The sequence below is a fragment of the Panthera onca genome, chromosome B1 (assembly GCF_046562875.1).
Source record: "Panthera onca isolate mPanOnc1 chromosome B1, mPanOnc1 haplotype 2, whole genome shotgun sequence".
NCBI lineage: Eukaryota > Metazoa > Chordata > Mammalia > Carnivora > Felidae > Panthera > Panthera onca.
The window spans coordinates 124,900,430-124,921,068 of record NC_138342.1 but is presented as its reverse complement, the minus strand read 5'-3'; the positions used below and the strand labels follow the sequence as shown (position 1 = coordinate 124,921,068).

Sequence of the window (20,639 nt, the reverse complement as noted above, 5' to 3'; positions counted from 1 at the left end):
TTCTTCTCTCTGTTCTTGGATAAATTCTTCTCGTCCTTTGTATTTCAGCTTTGATGTTGTTTCCCTTGAAAAACTTCCCTGACACCCCAAGACTTTGTCCAATAATGTGCCCTCATGGTTCCTAGTAGTTATCCTCTGTCATAGCCCTTAGCACCCTCTTGAGACTCCCTGTTTACTTGCACTCACTAGGACATCGATGCCTCAGGGCAGGGTCAGTTGTGTCTTTCTTGTCTTTCTCTTCCTATTGCTTAGTTCAGTAGCTTGCACAAGTAGATGTACTCAGGAAACAATAAATGAAACAATGAATGAATGAATGAATGGATCCATGTGATAAAAGGATTATATAATGCTGGCAAAGAAATAAAAAAATTAAATTTGAAAAAAGTTAACATACGTTCAGGAAGCCAATTCAAAATGCAGCTAAAACGCACCCAAATTGGTTGTTAGGGGCTACCTATTTAATATAGTAATACTGGTAATTAAGGGAAACCATCTCATTTGAGGGTGGGGGAGGGTGTTGTGGAGATAATGAGGATGGAGAATTGAAAGAGGACGTTGCTCAGATACTATTTTAAAACCGTATTTGGAAGTTCCTCTCCTTGTCTTTAGAAATTAAAACATCTGGGGCCCCTGGGTGGCTCAGTCGGTTAAGCGTCTGACTTTGGCTCGGGTCGTGATCTCACGGTTTGTGAGTTTGAGGCCTGCATCGGGCTCTGTGCGGACAGCTCAGAGCTTGGAGCCTGCTTCAGATTCTGTCTGTCTGTCTGTCTCTGCCCTTGTGCTCTGTCTCTCTCGCTCTCTCAAAAACAAAGTGTAAAAAAAAATTTTAAAAAACATTAAAACACCTGTTCAGGGCCTCCTGGCTCAGTTGGTTGAGCTTCTGACTTCGGCTCAGGTCATGATCTCAGTTTGTGAGTTCGAGCCCTGTGTCGGGCTCTGTGCTGACAGCTCAGAGCCTGGAGCCTGCTTCAGATTCTGTGTCTTCCTCTCTCTCTGCCTCTCCCCTGCTTGCTCTCTCTCTCTGTGTCTCTCAAAAATAAAATAAAAACAGTAAAAACAAAAAATAAAATAAAAAAAAAACTCCACCTGTTCAGAAAAGGGATAAAGTAAGTTCTAGTTTAACAGCATTCATTGCACTGTGATAGCGTGATAAGTGAAGGAAAAGAAGTGTTTACTCGCTTTTCGAAAAGGACTTAGGTCCTTAGCATGCTCACATTTCTTCTGTCCTGCCAGACAGTCCCTCCCTTGACATGACACCACTGCTCCACTGTCCCGTCACCGGCTACTTATGGCCTACACTTTCCTGAGATCGGTTTTTAAGATGTGTAACTTCTTTATCTTTATGTCCAAGTACTTTGTATGTTTTGACAAGTACTTGTCAAACCAACAAATGAAAGAGAATAATAGCCTCTTTGATCCAGATCTGTAATTTTTCATGTTATTCTTCATAAGGAATTGCAGTCCTTATCGTATACTTTCTTTCCTGGGATTTTAGAAAAATCTAGATGCTTATCGTTATCACCTTGTATTTTTGTACATTTCTATTGTATGGTCAATGGTAATACGGCGTTTTTATGAGAAACTCTGGTGGGTACTAATATTATCAGATTCAGGTTCTACTTTGCCTATGTGGAAGCATGAATTTCAGAAAATGGTGCCTCCTGTAAGGTCTGTTATTACCATTTCTTTTTTTTTTTTTTTAAGTTTTTATGAGTTTTATTAAATCCTTACAAAACAATACAAAAGTCCGGCATTGACGTTGGTGTAAGGATGTTATTACCATTTCTAAATGTTTTTATTAAAATGTATTTGACATGTAGCATTGTGTAAGTTTAACGTGTACAACATGTGGATTTGACACATTTATATATTATAATATGATTGCCCTCATAGCATTAATCAACACCTCTCTCCCCTCCCCTATCATTTCCTTTTTGTGGTGGGAAAAATTAAGATCTCTTAGTGAGTTCAACGATTATACTACGGTATTGCCATCTGTATTCCCCCTGCTTTGCATTGGATCCCCAGGGTTTGTTTGTGTACTAGTTGCAAGTCTGTGCCCTTAAATAGCATCTCTCCTGTGCTTCCAACCCCTCCATCCTTGGTGATCACCACTAGACTCTCAGTTTTTATGAGTTTCATTTTTTTAGATTCTGCATATAAGTGACATCATACAGTATTTGTCTTTCTGTTTTTGACTTACTTCACTCAGCACAGTGCCCTTGAGGTCCATCTACGTTGTCACAAATGATGAGATTTCCTTCTTTCTCAGGATCGAATAATATTCCATTGTGTCTATATACCACATCTTCTGAAAGGGCGGGCCTACGCCGGCCGTCTCCATCTTGTTCTGTGTCCTTCACCTTGACCATGCCTCCTCCCCTTGAGTAACCCCCCCCCCCCCCTTACCTGCCTAATAGGACTCGGACCCTTTCCCAGCCAATCGGCTGAGGCCACAGCCATTACCTCACCAACTGCCCCTAAGCCCCAATAAAACCTTTGTCCTTTTGAAACTTGCCCTCTCTCCCCGGTATCTCACCACTGCGTCGGTGCAGGTAGGGGATTGAGCTCGAGCTAGCTCGAATAAAGGCTCTTTTGCTTTTACATCGGACTCGGCTCCCTGGCGGTATTTGGGGATCACGAATTCTGGGCATAACACTTCTTTATCCAGTTGTGCATTGACAGACACTTAAGTTATTTCCATATTGTGGCCATCGTAAATAATACTACAGTGAACATGGTAGTGCAGATACCTCTTCAGTATCCTGTTTTGATTTCCTTTGAGCAAATACCCAGGAGTGAAATTCTGTGAGCTCTACTATTTATGAAATTGGGGCCAGTCAGCTTGCTTGATTTTTCCTTTATCAATAAATTTGACATTATCTGCATTTTCCCAGAAGTGACCTTACCACGATCTTTACCTTTTGTCTCCACAAAACGTGATTTGGTGTGTTTGCTCACTCAGGCTCCTTGCCCAGTTTTCTTCATATCCCATTGACTGGTCATGAGAGCAAAATTGCCTAAGACGGAAACAAGCCTAGCTCCCAGGGCTGCTGACCAAAAGCAGGTCACAGCCTCGGAGACATCTTCTCTGCTGTGCTCAAACCTCACATTCCATTCTGGTCATGCTTTCCCTTGTTAATCCTGGCTCCACATGAAACCTGATTTAGAAGCCAAAGATTTGTTAAGCACTTTTCCAGTGACCAACTTTGGCTCTGATCTTTGATTGCAGATATAGTTTTCAACCTATGTATATGAGTCATCTAAGTTGGCTGTTTGTTGAGGAGGGAGGACACAATGTTACTTTACTGAACAGTGTTCATAAATTCCTTATAAAGTCATAACTATCTAGCAGAAAACTCTCAGTAATTTACTTTAATACATTAAGTAAAATTTTTTTATTTTCTACTTAAGGAAATATCTTCTTAGGAGATTGCCTTGGAAAGTAGTAGCTGAAACTACACTGAATATGTCAAAGACACAAACAGCTCTCTGGAGAAGTTCATTGCCCCACAAGTAAAGACAAACATAGCTATCTCTGTTCATGTCAATAACTATACTTTCCCTGGTTAAGTTCATAAAGGCTCATGGCATACCTAAAAACATCTATCAGGATGCCCAACCTCTGATATACTCTTACCTGAATGTACCTGCTATCTAGTCTTGTTACATGTTCCCATGGCAGGGCCACAGGGAGCTGAGGTGAGCACTCAGTTTTCTGTTCTTGTTCTGCTCATATGTTAACTTAATATCTATGGATTTTCTTCTTACTATGTCATAACTGCTATTATAGGTTCTGGAGATACAGCGGTAAACTAGTAAATTCTTGCTTATGACAAGTGGAGGGAATCAGAAGAGAGGTAATTAATTGGTAGAGAAAATACCACATTGGGAACATGCTATGCAGCATGTTTAGAAAGGGGGTCTGATAGAGAATAACTGAGAGTCTGGGGAGGGAGGTTTTAGGTTGTGTGGTTGGGAAAGGCTGTTCTAGGCAGACCCTTTAAGCTGAGAACTAATGACAAGGAGGAGCCAGCCTAGTGAGATGGGGGAGGGCATGTCCCACACTGGCCCTAAGGCAGGTATAAATTTGGTGTGCCTGCAGAAAAGAAAGAAGGCCCCTGAGCGTCAGGAATGTGATGGGAAAGGAGGAGGTAGTTCAAGACCAGGAGAGGTTTTAAGAAGATCCTACCAAGCCTGATAAGATTGTTTTTATTCTAAGTCTCTAGAGACCGGATGGCCTCGCTACTGTGGGGAGAATGGAGGCAAGAGGAAGAAGGGAGGCCAGCTGGGAGACCACTGTGAAGGTCCAGGCTAGAGGGTAGTAGCTGGGAAAGGGTGGTGGCAGTGGGGATAGAGAGATTAAGTGAACTAGGGGAACATTTTAGCAGCGATGCCAAGAACACTTACCCTCAGGTTGGGTGTGGGGAGCTGGGGCTGTCATGGATGATTTCTAGAAATTTACTTCTTTTCCCTTCAGTATCCATGTTGACTGTGGACACGAAAACCTCAGAAACATCCTGCCCAGAAGTCAGTAGACCTCCAGTGTTCCAGGAAATAAGTACAGGGAGGATTTTAAAACCAGGGGCCTAGAGGCCAGTATTTATACTTCCCTGCAGGCTGGGGAGGCTGCAATTTATTTTTATTCATTGGCATTCGTTTCAGGAAAGCTTTTTTGTTAATATAGAAATTATTACAAGCAATTAGTAACAGCTTCATTTTTAAAGTTACATTTTATGGAAAGCTTCTAGCATTTCATCTTAAAACAGACTAAATTGGGACTGTGTCCTCAGCTCTTTTTGATTAAGGAGAGGAGAGTGATTGACATTTGTTTGGTTGTGGGTTTTAGCACTACTATGGTTACAGTGTGATGGTTGAAAATGTTCTATCCAGCACATTATTAGTTATTCCATTTCTTGATAAAACAGACATTTCAGAACAAGGCAGAGTCTGGAAGTGCAGTGGGGGAGGGGGAACTCAAACTCTGTGAAATGTTTAACCTTTTAACATAGTTCAACAAAGTTTAGATTTCTGGCAAAACGCCTAGACTTCATAAGGCTGTTCATGGTTGCAAAACCCGACAAGACTTTAGCACTTAAATTATTCTGGCTCAAAGTTGAGACCATGTGAAGAGAGCAGAGGGGAAAAAACCCACACCCTGATAGCTACAGCTGGGCTCATGGCACAGAGTAATTTGGGAAAGGATGCTGGGGGTGGTGATTACAACCTACAGTTCCTCAGAGGTATATCAAGTGCTTCTAATGAGAGAACAAACTATCCCCAAAGGGGATGCAAGTTTGGCATTAAAGGTAAAGAAGGCTCTTAAGTGACAAACCAAATAAATCACACATTAGCAAGAATTATTCATTATCACAGACAGAATTACAGCAGTTGTCTGTATAGAGATCAGTGCAGTGACTAATCAAGAGATTATGTCTCAAGCACAGAGTCTGAAAGAAGTTTCTCCATCTAGAAACGCACATGCAGGGGCGCCTAGGTGGCTCAGTCGGTTAAGCGGCCGACTTCGGCTCAGGTCATGATCTTGTGGTTTGTGAGCTCGAGGCCCGCCTCGGGCTCTGTGCTGACAACTTGGAGCCTGGAGCCTGCATCGGATTCTGTGTCTGCCTCTCTCTCTGCCCCTCCCCCACTCACACTCTGTCTCTCTGTCTCCTTCAAAAATAAATAAACATTAAAAAAAATTTAAAAAAAATAAATGCACATGCAAGCTACTGTTGGTGCCAGTATCTGGGGCAGCATCTTCTAGGCAAAGAAAATGGGGAAATTGTAATTAGCCAGAAGTAATCGAGAATTTCATTACCATCTGCCTTTGTTTGGTATGTGTTGACATATCTATTGATTTAAATTCCCTGAAGTTTCTCTAAAAGTTGTCAGAACATATGGGTCATTTGCAAAGAAGAAAACATAAAACAATAATTAGTAAAATAATTATGGATAGAAGTAGTACAGTGTTTCCTACATATGGTCCTCAGAACCCTAATTCTGAGAGGTGGACACTTAGTAGGTAAAGGGAGTGCTTGAAAAATCAGTTCAGTGGCCAGTAAGATTGGGAAGCATCTCAACGATATTCCAATGTCTCTTTTATATTTGTCCTTTTTTTTCAAAGGTTACAGTAGTTTTATGTGTATTGCAGAGCTCCAGAAGGAGAACAGAGTATCCAGTGTTTTCCAAATATATTTAAACATAAAATCAGCCTATTCTCCACCCCCATCCTTTTTTTATGAAGTATATCATCAAGCATATATTCTGATCATATACATTAGTAAACACTGAATATAGAATATGTATGTCTGCAGAATGAACATATTTTCACATATGGGGCTAAGAACACAATGGAGAGAGAATCAGACAAAGAGAAACACAAATGAAGGAATAGAACATGATAACTGAGTTTGGCAATAAATGGGTAATAAGAGACAGGAATGCTATTACCTACAGAAAAATTCAATCACATTGACTTAAATAAATAACAAGAACACTAAAGATAGGTGGTTTCTGATTTTATTTCAGCCCCTGAACAATGTTATATCCGAGATTTCTGCATTTCTCTTGGCTGTTACCTCATACTTGCAGTATGGCTGCTGTGATTCTGACTCTCACATTTGCCTCCTACAAAGGAAAAAGGGGAAAGGGGAAAGTTTTAGGAAAGGCTATTATTTTAATCAAGAAGAAAAACACATTTTTAGGAATATCACTGCACAATTGTAAATATGTCTAATTGCTTGGGACTGCCAAAAGATCTGTGAAAGAGAATAATTAGAATTTTACATTGGTCAATTGGGAATTTTTTGGTGACTTATGCATTACAGAATGGGAGTAAGAAAAGGAGTTTGGAATGATTTGTATATGTCCAGCTGTAGAAATATGGAGGTGGAATATGTTATTTTAGACACATTCCTTTAGGCAAGTCTTTTGAATTACCCAAGGCGTCTGGAAAGATAAAAAGATAAAGTATCCCACCTTCTTTTGCCATTTGGGGAATAGTGTACCTGCTCAAATGCATGTGCACGTGTGTGTGGTTTGCACGCACGCACACACGCACACACACACATGCACACAGACACAGTTTTAAAGTTCAGTTGAGAGCAGATGTGCCCCCATCCCTGGGGGACACCATGGGAACAAGATGGACATACTGTCTTGCCATCCCAGTCAAAGTTAGTCAGTAGCCAGAGGACAAAATGTTCTGGGGCTTTTCCCCAGGTAATAGCAGGCTTTGTTGCTTTTACTACAATGAATTTTCAGGACCTACCTAATCCAGCCTATGGCTTAAAACATGAAAGCGTTTACAGAGCTCTAAAATAATTACTGTGTTTTTTCACTCTCTGAGCTCTTAATGGGGATAAATATACACCAGGAAACAAATTGGTTCAGTTTGCTTATGAAGTTTTCTTTGGTAGCAAGACATAGGCATGTTGGTACAACACTGTTCTCTCTGGAATGGAATTTATTAAAAGAAAAACCCATGATGAAACCCACAGAAGGGGCGATCAATTTTTAGTCTGTGAACTACCACAAAAGAACATTTCCTATAAAATGTTTTCTTTTAAAAATGGAAATTATGTGGACCTCAAATTCATGTAATAATAAAGTCCTTCTGATATTCCTTTGGCATAGACACTCAAAGCGTGTTTCTTATTATGTTTTTTCATTATTGTTTTTTCATTAGAAAAGTAATATAAACCTTATTATTAATGTTCTGAAAAAAATACTACTATGAATCCAATAATCCTGAACATTGTGAAATCTTTTCTTTTCTTTTTAATATTTTTCATTAAATATATCATTGAACTTGGAGCCTCATACAATATCTCCCATCGTCACTCACTTCTTTAAGCATTGTGTTCATGGTATAGCCTAGTCTCACATCACAATATGAACAAATAGGCTGCCTTTTTCTCAAAGATCATTTGAACTCATATTATCATTTCTCATATAGTAGTAGTGTTCTTTCTCATAGACACAAAAATTTTTCAGTTAGCATATCTGATCCTTCAACTGGAATACTGATTACCTACTTACATATATGCAAGAAACCATGGGGGACACAAAAGAACAACAGTGGTATTAACTTCAGGAGTGTATGGGTGAAAGTTCTACCTAGGCGTGTCCAAATGGAGTTCACAAAACTAGCCATTTGTAGAAGGTACTTATAAATGATAATAGGCACTCCAGGGCTCAGGAGGAGAGGAGGAATGCAGACTGGAAACGAAATCACCTTTCAGTCTGTGTGTGATGTGGGGTTAGAGAGGTGTGGACGACCAGGCTGGGGGGAAATTCCAGATACAGGCAGAAAAGGGTGGGAAGGCACTGAGTGTGTTTAAGAAGTAGTTACATTTATGCCTGGTCTGCATAGGAGTTTAGTTTTCATCTCAATTTCCTGCACTTCCAGAAGAAAATGGTCTGAAGCCTTGATCCATTGAAAATGCCCTCCGTTCTTTTCACTTGTATGTACAAACTTGATCAGGGAGTGTGTGTGTTCGACAGCAAATAGATGCAAGGTCTCCTTTTTCCTAGTGTGAGTTGCTTTTCCCAGACTTACACTCTTTGCTGTCATGTCTCACAAAATCAGAGAAAAAAGAAAGCTTCATTTGAAGGGAAAAATCAAAGCTGTTTGTACCTTTGCATACTTAGCCTTACTGGAATTTTCATAGTGACTCATATTTTGGGTAAAAGCTGGAGTTACTATTTAATCTGGAAATGTCTCTGCATTTTACTTTCCGAGAACAGTATTGAAATGCACGTACATGTTGGGGAAGTTTTATAATCAAAGCATTCAACCCGGAGAGGCCTCATTACAGATCACTTAGATCACCTGGCTGGTGTTTTTCAACACTACGTTTTTTGTTTTTGTTTTTTACGTGTTACATGTTCCTGTTAAATGGAAGTCTTACCTTTAAGACCAAATGCAAACTGTATAAAACCAGATCCTCTTCTTTAAGCACAGTAGCCGAGTCCCTAAATTTTCTCAGAACCCAGATGGAAAACATTTGCTTTCATTCATTTTACAGATGGGAAAATTGAGCCTAGAAAATCAAGTTCCCTGAAGGAGCCCATGTCTTGAGTTCCATTATGAGAGCAGGTATATTCAGATTCAGAGTCTTGGCAGGCTCTTAGCCTTGAGTGCATTGGGGAGAGCCATTGTAAGAGTCGCTGCTCTTACTCTCCCATCTCCTTTCTCTAAGGGGGAGAAAAGTTATATTTTCTAGGTCTAGGAAGCAGAGACAATGGGAAGGGCACTCCCAAGTAGTCAGCCCTGCCTTCTACTTCAGTTCTTCTGGGCCGGGCATCTGGGCTTCCTCCTCACACAGCCCCAAGAGAGCCAGGAGGCTGGAGACAGTGAGTCCTCTGGTTCAGTGAGGTGCTGTAGTTCAGAGGGCACCAAGCAAACCTGGGATCCAGGACAGTAATTCTCATTTTTAAAGAAATATTGTAGCTAAAAAAACCAATCAAGTTTTACTTTCTACACTTGATCTTAGCCAAAAGGCCGAGAAGCGATCAAGTTTTACTTTATGAAAAGCTGCTTATTCCTAGTTCTAAGCCTAGTGACTTGGTTCAGTTACACATTGACAGTTTTAAGAACAACATTCAAAATGAACTAGCTAAAAAAACTTTCTGGTTCAGTATTTCTACTGGTGCCTAAGGTGCCCTGATGCTTTGTGGGCAAAGAAGTCACATGATAGGATCACTTTTCCAGTCATGCTGATCGTTTTTTCATTAATACCCACAGGACAAATGGCCGTGTTTATGACATGGCTGACCTATGTAAGGTTTATCTTGTGTGCACCACAAATTGGTGAATTATGGACCAGATGTGGCACACAGATTTGCTTTGTGTGGCATGCATAGTGTTATGAAATTTTTGAATTAGCTGCCAAAACTTAAGAGATTTCATATAAAAACCCAGGTGCCCAGCTTCTCTTGAAAAATTAGAAGATTGAACAATATTGTGTTCAAAGTGTCCTTACAGGATGATCGACAGGTTAACATTTGATCTGAGCTATGTGGCATCTGCCCCCTATAGATGGGGCATACATTCCTTAGTTTGCTACCATTCCTGATTGTGGAACTTGGTTTTTCTCCTCGTGGTGTACAGTATTCCTTTGTATCCACATTTCTATTAAAAGTGAGGCAGAAAATATTTGACATCGAAGGCACATGCTTTTTATATAAAACTAGACTACTGTGAATGATTTAATTGGCTCTGTGGGGCTTTGAATTTGCTACCTTATAGTGTGTGAACAGATTAGACAGTGTTCTGCTAAATGTTCTAAGAAGCCCAGTTTTTCACATATTTTAACATCTCTGAAATCAAGAGACATCACAGAATTGCTGTCAGCCAGGCAGTAGTCATGGTGAAATGGCCACTGCCTGCAAACTTTGCATAATTGTTTATGTTATTGCTATGTCGATTGAGCTTGTGTGCGATGTTGGAAGGTACATATAACTCGAGTGTAAATGCCACTTGAGAAGTTTCCAACAAGAAGCCTATTATTCAGCCTTGACTTGAAAAGTGGCTGTGTATGCACAAAGACAGGAGCTGGCCATGAACTTGATACTAGTGAAGCAAACGTTCTTTGTCGGAGAGGTGACTGCAATTCTTTCTTTTCTTGGAAAGAGCGGCCAAGTGCTTTAGGGGACCTAAAGACATTTTGTTACTGAGAGACGTGCAAAAGAATTCCTGGTACAGGCCAAGCGGTGTAAGAGAAAGCAAGAGAAAATGCCAAGTGATGTGGAATAGATAATGGAAATTTCTGGGCAAAGAAGTCTGTGTGGCCCACCCAGACTTCAAGCAGAACTATCATTAAGGTGTTATATCATAGATTGATTGAAAATGCATATTCTTTTTTGTATTGGTACATAAAATGGTGAATCTTACCATCTGTGATGTCTTAGATTCAATAAAATATGGTAAAATAAAGCCAGACGAAAGGAAGGATTTACTGCCTGTGCCATTGACATGGGCCCTTCAGCTACCAACTCTCTGCCTCTTCCAGGACTGCTTCTTATCTTCTCTAACTGCTGAGTGAAAGAGAAATGTTGACAAATGAATAAATGGCATAGCTATTAGGAAATAGTAAATGCTGGTGAAGCATTAAATAGAACCTGAAATTTGTGCTTGGTTTGTGTTAAATAACAACAACCCAAGCTGCCTTGAAAACTTTGAAGGAAGAACAACTGAGACCATGACACCAGGGAATTGTCTTCTGAAGTATTTCCTAGATTAAAGGGCATTTTTTAACCCTCACAGTTTCATAGGAAGCCACAACTGAAGGGCTAGGTGAACTTGGTCTACGGCCGTAAAAGGCACCCAAACCGGCTGTTCGGGACAATGACACATCCATCCCCGGTCATGTGTTATTACTTACAGTACATGTCACGGGACAAATGTTTGTTATTAGCAGAAGTTTCACGGACAAGTTTTATCATCCATTTTCTGGTCCACTCCAATTTAACAACAATTTTATATTTTGCCTGCAGGCTAGAATGACGAGTTTATGCCAAAGACATTTCTATTTTAATTGTCATGGCCCCAAATGAACATTTTATTCTTGAAAGGATTGGAAAAATACATGCAAAAAGGAAAATATAATTTATTTTTTGACGTCTTCTAAAATAATTTAAAGTAATTCCAAACCAACAAATGGCTGTTTGGTTCAGTTGTCTTTCTGGAAAGGAAGGTACAGATTCTGGTTTGATTAGAAATGACTCTTCTCTCCACAAAGATCCGTCTTGTTAACGTACATATTTGAGGAGAAGAGTGGTTCTTTGGCTTTATCTCTGTTCTCAAAGATACTGCAAAATCGTCTTGGAAGGTATGCATATTGGATATTTTCTGTGTCTCACATTTTAAGCCATGATATTCACCAAGTAAATTGCTAATTGGGAAAGAGCTTATCATATTTCTTTTAGTAAAGTCCTTGACTTCTAGCTTAATTAGCACATCTTTTATTTGTAAAATAAAATGGAAAGGGCCTTTCACACAAATTAACTACACATACTTTTCAGAAGGAAAACAAGAACTCAAGATAAAAGATTACTTTTTCTAACAAATTTCTGCTTTCACTTTTAAATTGCTAAATGATTTTGCCTTTGGGCTGACATTTTTCATACCTTTTACAATTTTCTAACGGTGAGGTTTTGGCTATTGAGTTGTGAAAGTGTCATTGCAACATATTGAAAGCTGATTCAAAATAGCTACTGTTCATTGTTAAAAATTTTGCACTTGAGTAGAGTTAGAGCTGGAAGGTGTCAGAAGCTTGGTTGGGTTGGAACACATCAACATAATTTTAACATTTTAAATTCAGGGCATTTCCAGGGTTCCCAGCTCACTAGGACAACCTTAACAGATTAGTAATAGTTTATATGGTGTTTAATACAGAGTAGGCACATAGTATTTGTTGAATAAACCCTATAGCATGTGTGTGTACAAATGGATATATGTGAGCTACACCTAATGTCTTTCAATGAAATTCAGAATTAGGACATGTCATACAAGTAAAATATTTATAATTACTCAACAGATGAAATGAATAATGATAATGACAATTTTTATTATAAGTGAGTTATTAATAATAATAATAATTATTATTACTAGCTATCAACTTCATTTTTCTCTTCAGCTGTCATCTCCAGCTCAAGTAGTGCCTTCCGGACCTCAGTAAATTGTAGGGAGATGGGAAATCTCTAGGAGTAACCCCCAGGCCCAAACTAAGTCAGGTCACAGAGGGCTGTGTCTTCATCCTCAGAGAGAATAAGGACCAAGCAGGATATTTTCACCAGCTGTACTTGGTCAGGAGAAGAACAAGAAGACAGACCATTCATTATTCATGGATATATTCCAGATATTATGCAGAAGGGACAAATTATGTAAAATTGCAGGTGATGGAAGAAAGCCATTTATATAGGTAACAGAGCATCCTACTTCAACTATACCTAGAAATCCCCAAGAAATTCTCAGTGAATTAAAATTATTTTGACTTGGGAGGAATTTGGAAAAGTTCAAGTGTCAAAGTCACATTGATAGGGAGAGTCTCAATATGTGGCAAACCAGGTACAGTACAAGTGTAGTCTGCCAGGAGAGGCTAACAACAAGATGGCTAAACTTACTTATTTAGATGGAAATATGATCATAGCTGTTTTATAGATTTTAAGTTAGGTTGCTTAGTTACTACTTACTTCTATATTAAATTCCAAGTCAATCTAGGTATGTAGAGATGGTACTCTATAATGGTTAATAATGAATAGTTAAAACATAGTTAATCCACAGATTTAAATTTCAGGGCATGTAGAATTCTCTACTGGCCTATGGAATGTCAAAAATGCTAATAACTGATTTCCTTTGTAATTCTATATATTTTATTTTATGAATTAATCTGTTGGTTTCACCAAACTGTTGAAGAGGTCCCTGACACAGAAATGTTTTTAAAAAACTGAAACCTTAGATTCAGTCTCTTGAAATAACTTCTAAAAATAACATAAATCAGGAAGCCAGTGTTCTATATGCCTTACCTGGGTAGAACTTTGAACTGATGTTCAGATAAGTGATTACCTTTCAAGACAGCATTGGGCTAGATAAGTTGAAGACTTGAGAGAAGCATGAAACAACAAGTTGGTGTGATATAAATTTGGATGGGGAGTCATGGGTTTGCTGTCTGGGGGCAGTTCCCCAATAAACCATAACTTAATTAATTTTCAAAGAAGCTCGAATTTGGACATTAAAGGGAAATTGCAAAAGCTATTAAATTTGGCTCCTGGGTAATAAATGTCTCAACCATGCCTTGTAATATAATACCATGGTCCCTGTTCATTAATAGAGGGAAAATGGTTTGCTTGTTTGGGGACCAAAGAGCTAACTGTCACACATATCCACAGTTGGATGTATAAGAAGAGAAAGGAGATAATGTGAGCTCTATATTTTGATTTTGTTGGCTGACTGAATATTGTATTTTTCACATTTATTGAGCAGCTCTTTGGCCAGGCACGGTGCTAGCTTCTGGGGAGGCTATAAAGATAAATGAGACAGTTTCTTTGAATCAGTACATCACTTGGGCACAGACACAGGTCATTATTTCCTTAGAAGATGAATATTTTGTTAAATGGTGTTGTTATGACTTTAAACAGTTAATTCTAGTTCTACTAACATTTCTTACCATCAGGAAGCAATTGAATTAACTAGTTTTCCTTTCTCCTAGAATTTCTCAGACTGTTAATATTTTCTGTCATACTAAGCACCAAATATGAATTCCCGGAGGAGGGCAACACATAGAGAAGGGGCCTAGTTGAGTTGACAAAGTCATTATTTATCTATGAGAGCTGGCTGAGGGGATCTGGAGGACTCTCTTTACCCAATAGATCTCTCCTAGATTGCCTGAGATAGTTCACATCACTGTATAGCTCTACATCAAAGAACCACTGGATTGATAAGTATTGATTGTACTTCCTAATGGCTCATTGAAAACACCTTCCCTGAGACAGCAGAAGTTTTGCCAAGGTTGGGGTGGATATATAAGACACTATAGGAGGTGCAGTTAAAGCAGATGGAGATGGGCGTCATTGCCTGTAGTATGTGTCATGGAGGCTTTAGGGAAACCTACCAGCAACCTGAGGAAAATCTGACTCATTCCCAAGAGTGACCTCAGAGAGAGACTGCCAAGGGAATGACTGTAAGGCAGCTCCCCTCTGACTTGACCCTGTTGTACCCTGGAGAGTCCTCCTATATGTGGAATCTGGGGGCAAGGGGAAAGTCAAACTCATAGAAACAGAGAGTAGAATGATGATTGCCAGGAGCTAATTGGGGTGGGGAATAGAGAGAAGTTGCTAAAAAGGTACAAACTTTCAGTTATAAGTTAAATAATATCTGAGGGTATAATGTGTAAAATAGTGACTATAGTTGATAATACTGTATTAGTCAATTAAAATTTTCCAAGAGAGTAGAAGTGTTCTTACACACACAGATAAATGTGTGAAAGGGAGGGACCCTTTCAAAAGGTATATGTGTATCAAATCATTATGTTGTATACTAATATATTACAGTTTTGTCAGATATACTTCAATAAAACTGGGGGGAAAAGGGGAATAACTCCTTTCTCTCCAAGTCATGGTCTAGCAGCTTCAGTATAGCTGCTCATGGAAGGAATAGGCCATCCTTCCTCCTTCACCTCAGAGCATCTTCTGGCACTTTCAGTCCCATCTAGGTTCATCGAGGTCATGAGCACAAAAGGAAGCCTAGAGAGAAAAGAGTTATCACTCCTGTGGACTGTAACCTTCTTGATGGCAAGAGATCACATCTGTTCTGCTCATATCCCTTCACTGAACAGTTGTTCATTGAGCACCCACTCTATGGTATGACGATGCCATACATCAGGAAGCCTAAGAACCAAAACCAAAAAAAACCTCACCCTCATCAAGCAGCAAGCAGTCAATAACAAAACCTAATAAATAAGTTTTATTAGATTGAAATAAGTGCCATGGAGAAAAATAGAACAGTTTAAGGGAAGTTGGAAATGCCAGCAAGGAGTTTGTGTGTTTGTGCTCTCTCTGCAATACACAATAGAGTAATATGAGGAAGCCTCACAGAGAAGGTGAAATCTGATGAGACATGATTTGAAGGACTTATGGGAATTAACCACGTGAACATATGGGGGTGGGAGGAGTTTTCCAGGCAGAGGAAAGAGCCAGCACCTAGAGTTGGTAGCATGCCCGGCTCATTAGAGGAAGGGTGCAGAGGCCGGTGTGGCTAGAGGGGAGTGGGCTAGGAGGGGAGGACCAGGAAAAAGTGGTCATAGGAGCCTTGAGGCCACAGTAAGGACTTTAGCTTTTCCAGAGTGAAATGTGCAATCACGGGAGGGCTTTTCACAGAGGTGTGGCATGATTTGAACTTCATTTTTATCAGAATGGTTTGGGTTGTTGTGCTGAGAATAGACTATAGGGAAACACGGTAAATGCTGAAGAGCTGGTGTGGAAGGTGTCTCAATAATCCAGTTGTGACAAGTGCATCATAGCAGGGTGAGAGCAAGGGAGATGGTAGAAAGGGGCCAGACTCTGGATATACTTTGAAGGTGGTGCCCGTAGATTTCCAGTGAATATGAGTAAGAAAAAAAGGGAAGTATTGAGTCTTTAGGTTGGAGCCACTGGGAACGGTTGCCATCAACTGACATGGGGGAAGCAGTCAACAGAGCATGTTTAAGTATGGACACACTGAATTGAAGATGCTGTTTAGATATCTAAATGGAAGTGCTGAATGTGTGTGATTTATGATCTTGAAGGAGTTCAGAACATGCAACTCCAAAATATGCCACATATTGGCTATTTTAAGCTAAAGGCACATGAGTGACAGCAAATACAAGAAAAACACTCTGACCCTCCTTATTTTTCTTAAAAGCAGGACATAAAATTCCTGTATGAAAGATGTCCTCCCTGTACCAAAATAAAAGTATCATTCTTACCATCAAGGATGAGAAGTTGAGATGGAGAATTGTACACAAACAGACCTTGTGAAAATAATTCTCTTCCCTTGGCCTCTGCACATAGTTCAGTCACTTTTCCAGAATTGCTTGTCTGTTCAACCTAATATAAAAAAGCAAATAGGTTTTGCCATTTCTTTGATCTTCATTCCTTATGAAGCCTCCCACATTCTGTAAAACTTGTAATAAATGAATTTATATGCCTTTCTCCTGTTGATTTATCCTATGTCAATTTGATTCTCAGGTCAGCCAAAAAGAACCCTAAGAGGGTGAGGTAAAATTTTGCCTCCCCCATTAGTTTCTAGTTTGGGCAATTGTTCAGGCTGGAGAACACCACCAGCCTTAAATTTAAGGTCTGTCTTCCAAGGTCCAATTTTTCTAAGGACTTTCCTCTCCCCCAGGTAACTATTGCAGAAATAGTCACTCTCTTTAGTAGAAACATTAATCTGTAGGGCACCTGGGTGGCTCAGTCGGTGAAGCATCTGACTTCAGCTCAGGTCATGATCTCATGGTCTGTGAGTTCAAGCCCCACATTGGGCTCTGTGCTGACAGCTCAGAGCCTGGAGCTTGCTTTGGATTCTGTGTCTCCCTCTCTCTCTGACCCTCCCCCGTTCATGCTCTGTCTCTCTCTGTCTCAAAAATAAATAAACATTAAAAAAAATTAAAAAAAAGAAACAATCTGTATGATATCACAGAAACGTTAATCTGTATGATATCACAAGACAACACTGTCAAAATACAGCAGAGTAAATCTAATGTGTACAAAAATACAAATTTGTATTTATATATAAATTGGCTGGGTGTGGATGGATGTGTTGGTTGGATGGGTGCCTGTTATAATTTTTACAAGGTCATTGCACAAATAGAAATTAAGGTAGAGCCAAGGAAAATGACACGGGTATTCTCAAACACAGAGGCATACTTTAAGATTTTGCTTAGAATTGCCTTGGAGCAGACTGAGAGACTTACAAACCAGTATCATGAAACCAAAGACCCCTAGGAGGGCCCATGAATTCCTGTGTGACCTGAAAATGTTCCTAGTAATTTAGAAAAGGCAGAGGTGAACATCCAGGTTTGAGATTCTATGATCTTCCTTCTTTTCCAATTTGCTTCATTTATTTTTCTAGAAAATTTGTCCCCGTAGGAGATAGCTTGGCTGTGGGAAGAATTGGTCCCAATAAATTGTAGTAATACTCTACACATCTTTACTTTTTAAAAATGAAAATGCCCTATCCAGTCAAAAATCATGTAGGTCCTTCATACACAATACATTTCTATAAAAGTAATTTAAAAAACATGAAAGAACCACCAATTTGGTGGAGAGTCTTTTTAAACAGCCCCACTAGTTTGTTTATAAATGTGGTTTTCTAGAGACATGCTTGGAATTCTTTGCAAATAAATATTTGCATGATATTTTTGTATAAAGATTAATTTCTCCTGGGATAAAGTGTGTTTTTAGACATATTTTTGTGCTTTGCTTCATACTGCCTTTCAGTGGTATTAGAAATTTATAGAAATATTTCTATTAAATGGAAATTAGTACATTGAGCATGTTATTTTGGTGAACTTGATTTAAAATGTGGGCCAAATTCAAACTGTGGAGTAGGCTGCTTTAAATAATTCACAATAGAGATAGAGGAAGACAAAAATACATCTGGACTGCAGCAGCTTAGCTGGCCATTTTAAGAACTCAGTCTCACTAGTAGCAAAACCACCCTCTTTATGAGATTGTAATTTCTGAGACACAAATACCAAGTTCTACTACATGCATCTGGGAGTGGCTGTTTTTGTGTATGTGTGGAATGTTTTGAAAAAGATAATTCATCTTTTTCCAAAAAGAAACATAAAATCAATTGTTGGACAAGGCTATTTTTACACAAAATATTGTTTGCTCACCTAACTAGGAAAGGACATTTAAAAATTTTTGCACTCGGGTGCCTGGGTGGCTCAGTCGGTTAAGTGTCTGACTTTGGCCCAGGTCACGATCTTGTGAGTGTGTGAGTTCATGAGTTCAAGTGCCACATTGGGCTCTGTGCTGACAGCTTGGAGCCTGGAGCTTGCTTTGGATTCTGCGTCGCCCTCTCTCTCTCTCTCTCTCTCTCTGCCCTGCCCGCACTCAAGCTCTGTCTCTCTCTTTCTCTCTCTCTCAAAAATAAACATTACAAAAAATTTAAAAATTTTTTCGCATTGGAACCTCTTTGTTTCTCTTCTGCCCTGACCTTTGTTTTCATCATAGTTATCATCAATATTTTTTTTTATTTGGCCTGATGCTTTATATTATTTAAAATATTTTATATTAGGGGCGCCTGGGTGGCTCAGTTGGTTAAGCGTCCGATTTCGGTTCAGGTCATGATCTCATGAGTTTCTGAGTTCGAGCCCTGCATTGGGCTCTGTGCTGACAGCTCAGAACCTGGAGCCTGCTTCAGATTCTGTGTCCCCCCCCCACTGTCTTTGCCCCTCCCCTGCTCGTGCTCTGTCTCGCTCTATCTCTCAAAAGTAAATAAATGTTAAAAAAAACACTTTCAATATTTTATATTTATTTCCGGACATTCTACTTCTTGTTGTATCATGTTTTTGTTGTTGTTGTTTTGTTTTGTTTTACTATATGTTGAATTGAATGTTATGAGGGAAACAAAACTGGCACACTAAATAGGTCTCGGGACTGTATTTATCCAAGTACAGCAATCAGAACAACAAATTCAGGTAATAAGTGATTAGATTTGAACTTTAACATCATTTAAAATGTTTCTGATTGTGGCTTTAGCCTATAGAAGTTTTAATTCCTAAAATCCATGGCTGTTTGAATAGGATCTGGTGTCCTGAATAGGAAAACAGTACTGCTACATACATACATAAATAGACGCCAAGGTAAGGTCTGTACTCTGGCCGAGTGTAGTGCCAGAGTGAATGTTGCTAATATCATGAAGCTCATCCTAGCATAAAGATGAGTGTAAGTGAGGAGTATGTTTTTCAAAGAAAACCAGGTCTAAGGAATGATTTCTCACCACGAATTAAGCTTAATTAAGCTCGGCTTTCTTCCTAGAACTTGATGACCTTAAAAACATCCTCCTGACTCCTTTAGGGGGTCAGACTTCTTCAGGCTTCTCCTTCAGGCCAGTTTGGCATCAGGCTTCCATAGTTCTGGGTTCTTCGTAACAGAGTGGGAGTTCTGTGATGACTCAAACTGCTCAGTTAGCAATTGCACGATTATAATGCATCTTTCCAAATTGTTCTTCTTTCCACTAGAATAAAGAAAAACTACTACAAGGAAGACAAAGTTGTACCACTTCCCCTTTTCCCCACTCTTCTCTTTTCCTTTTTTGTTCTGCTTCAGGTAAGGCACAAGAAGTACCTATATCACGGTCCTGGGGGAGGGGAGAATAAGGACCTAAAGAAAATCCAGAGACCCTTCCTGTCCCATAAACAGCATGCCGTCTGCGAACTTCATCTCCTTGAAGTGTGTTACTCCAGATGGCAGGGCTCAGCCCTGCTCCCTGTTTCTATCTTATATCCCACCACATAATGTGTTGAGTGATGTGTTTAATCAGGAAATCAAATGTTTGAGGACATCTAACAAAGGCGTCTTTTGCTTGTTGGTTTGATGGCAGGTTAAAAGAAATCATTTGTTTTACATATTTCTTTGGAGTTCTGGGCATAATTACCCGAGTATATGCCAGGCGCCAATTGCACTGGCAGCATAAAGGTGGTCTTACTGTTGTGTCAGGGCACATGTGTGGTTTGCTAGTTGATGACACCTCTATATCATTCCTCTGATTGGTGAAATTACAACTAATTCTTTAAGCTCCATGCTTTAGGGAGATGAAAAGTCCTGTTCGGTCAGCAGGGGTTGAGGGGTTTCTGGCTAGCAAGGCAAGCTCAAGTCAGGAGGAATGGAGGCAAGTTAGCTGGAGATGCTGTGCATGGCTCCATTCTCACTAGTGACCACGGTCCTTATTTTAAGGATCAACAAGGACCAACTACCTCTGCAACCTCCCTGCTCCCTGAGCAGAAGTGATGCCGGAAGGGGAGGTCTGGTGGGTGGGGATGAATTTGCTGGCCTGTGAAACTCTTCAGCGAGGGTAAGGATGCAAGATAGGAGACCCACGTGGTGGGGATTGCCTGGTGGGGCCTTCACCTGTCTCGCTTGTTCTGGCC

The 20,639-nt window shown here is 39.7% G+C and overlaps 1 protein-coding gene and 1 pseudogene across 2 annotated transcripts in view; one reads left to right on the top strand and one right to left on the bottom strand.

The window, feature by feature from the left end:
* TTC29 (tetratricopeptide repeat domain 29) overlaps window positions 1–20,639 on the top strand; it is a 669,793-nt gene that overhangs the window by 207,556 nt on the left and 441,598 nt on the right. The gene's annotated exons all lie outside the window — the stretch shown is intronic.
* LOC132693508 (U2 spliceosomal RNA) lies at window positions 9,357–9,517 on the bottom strand (annotated as a pseudogene).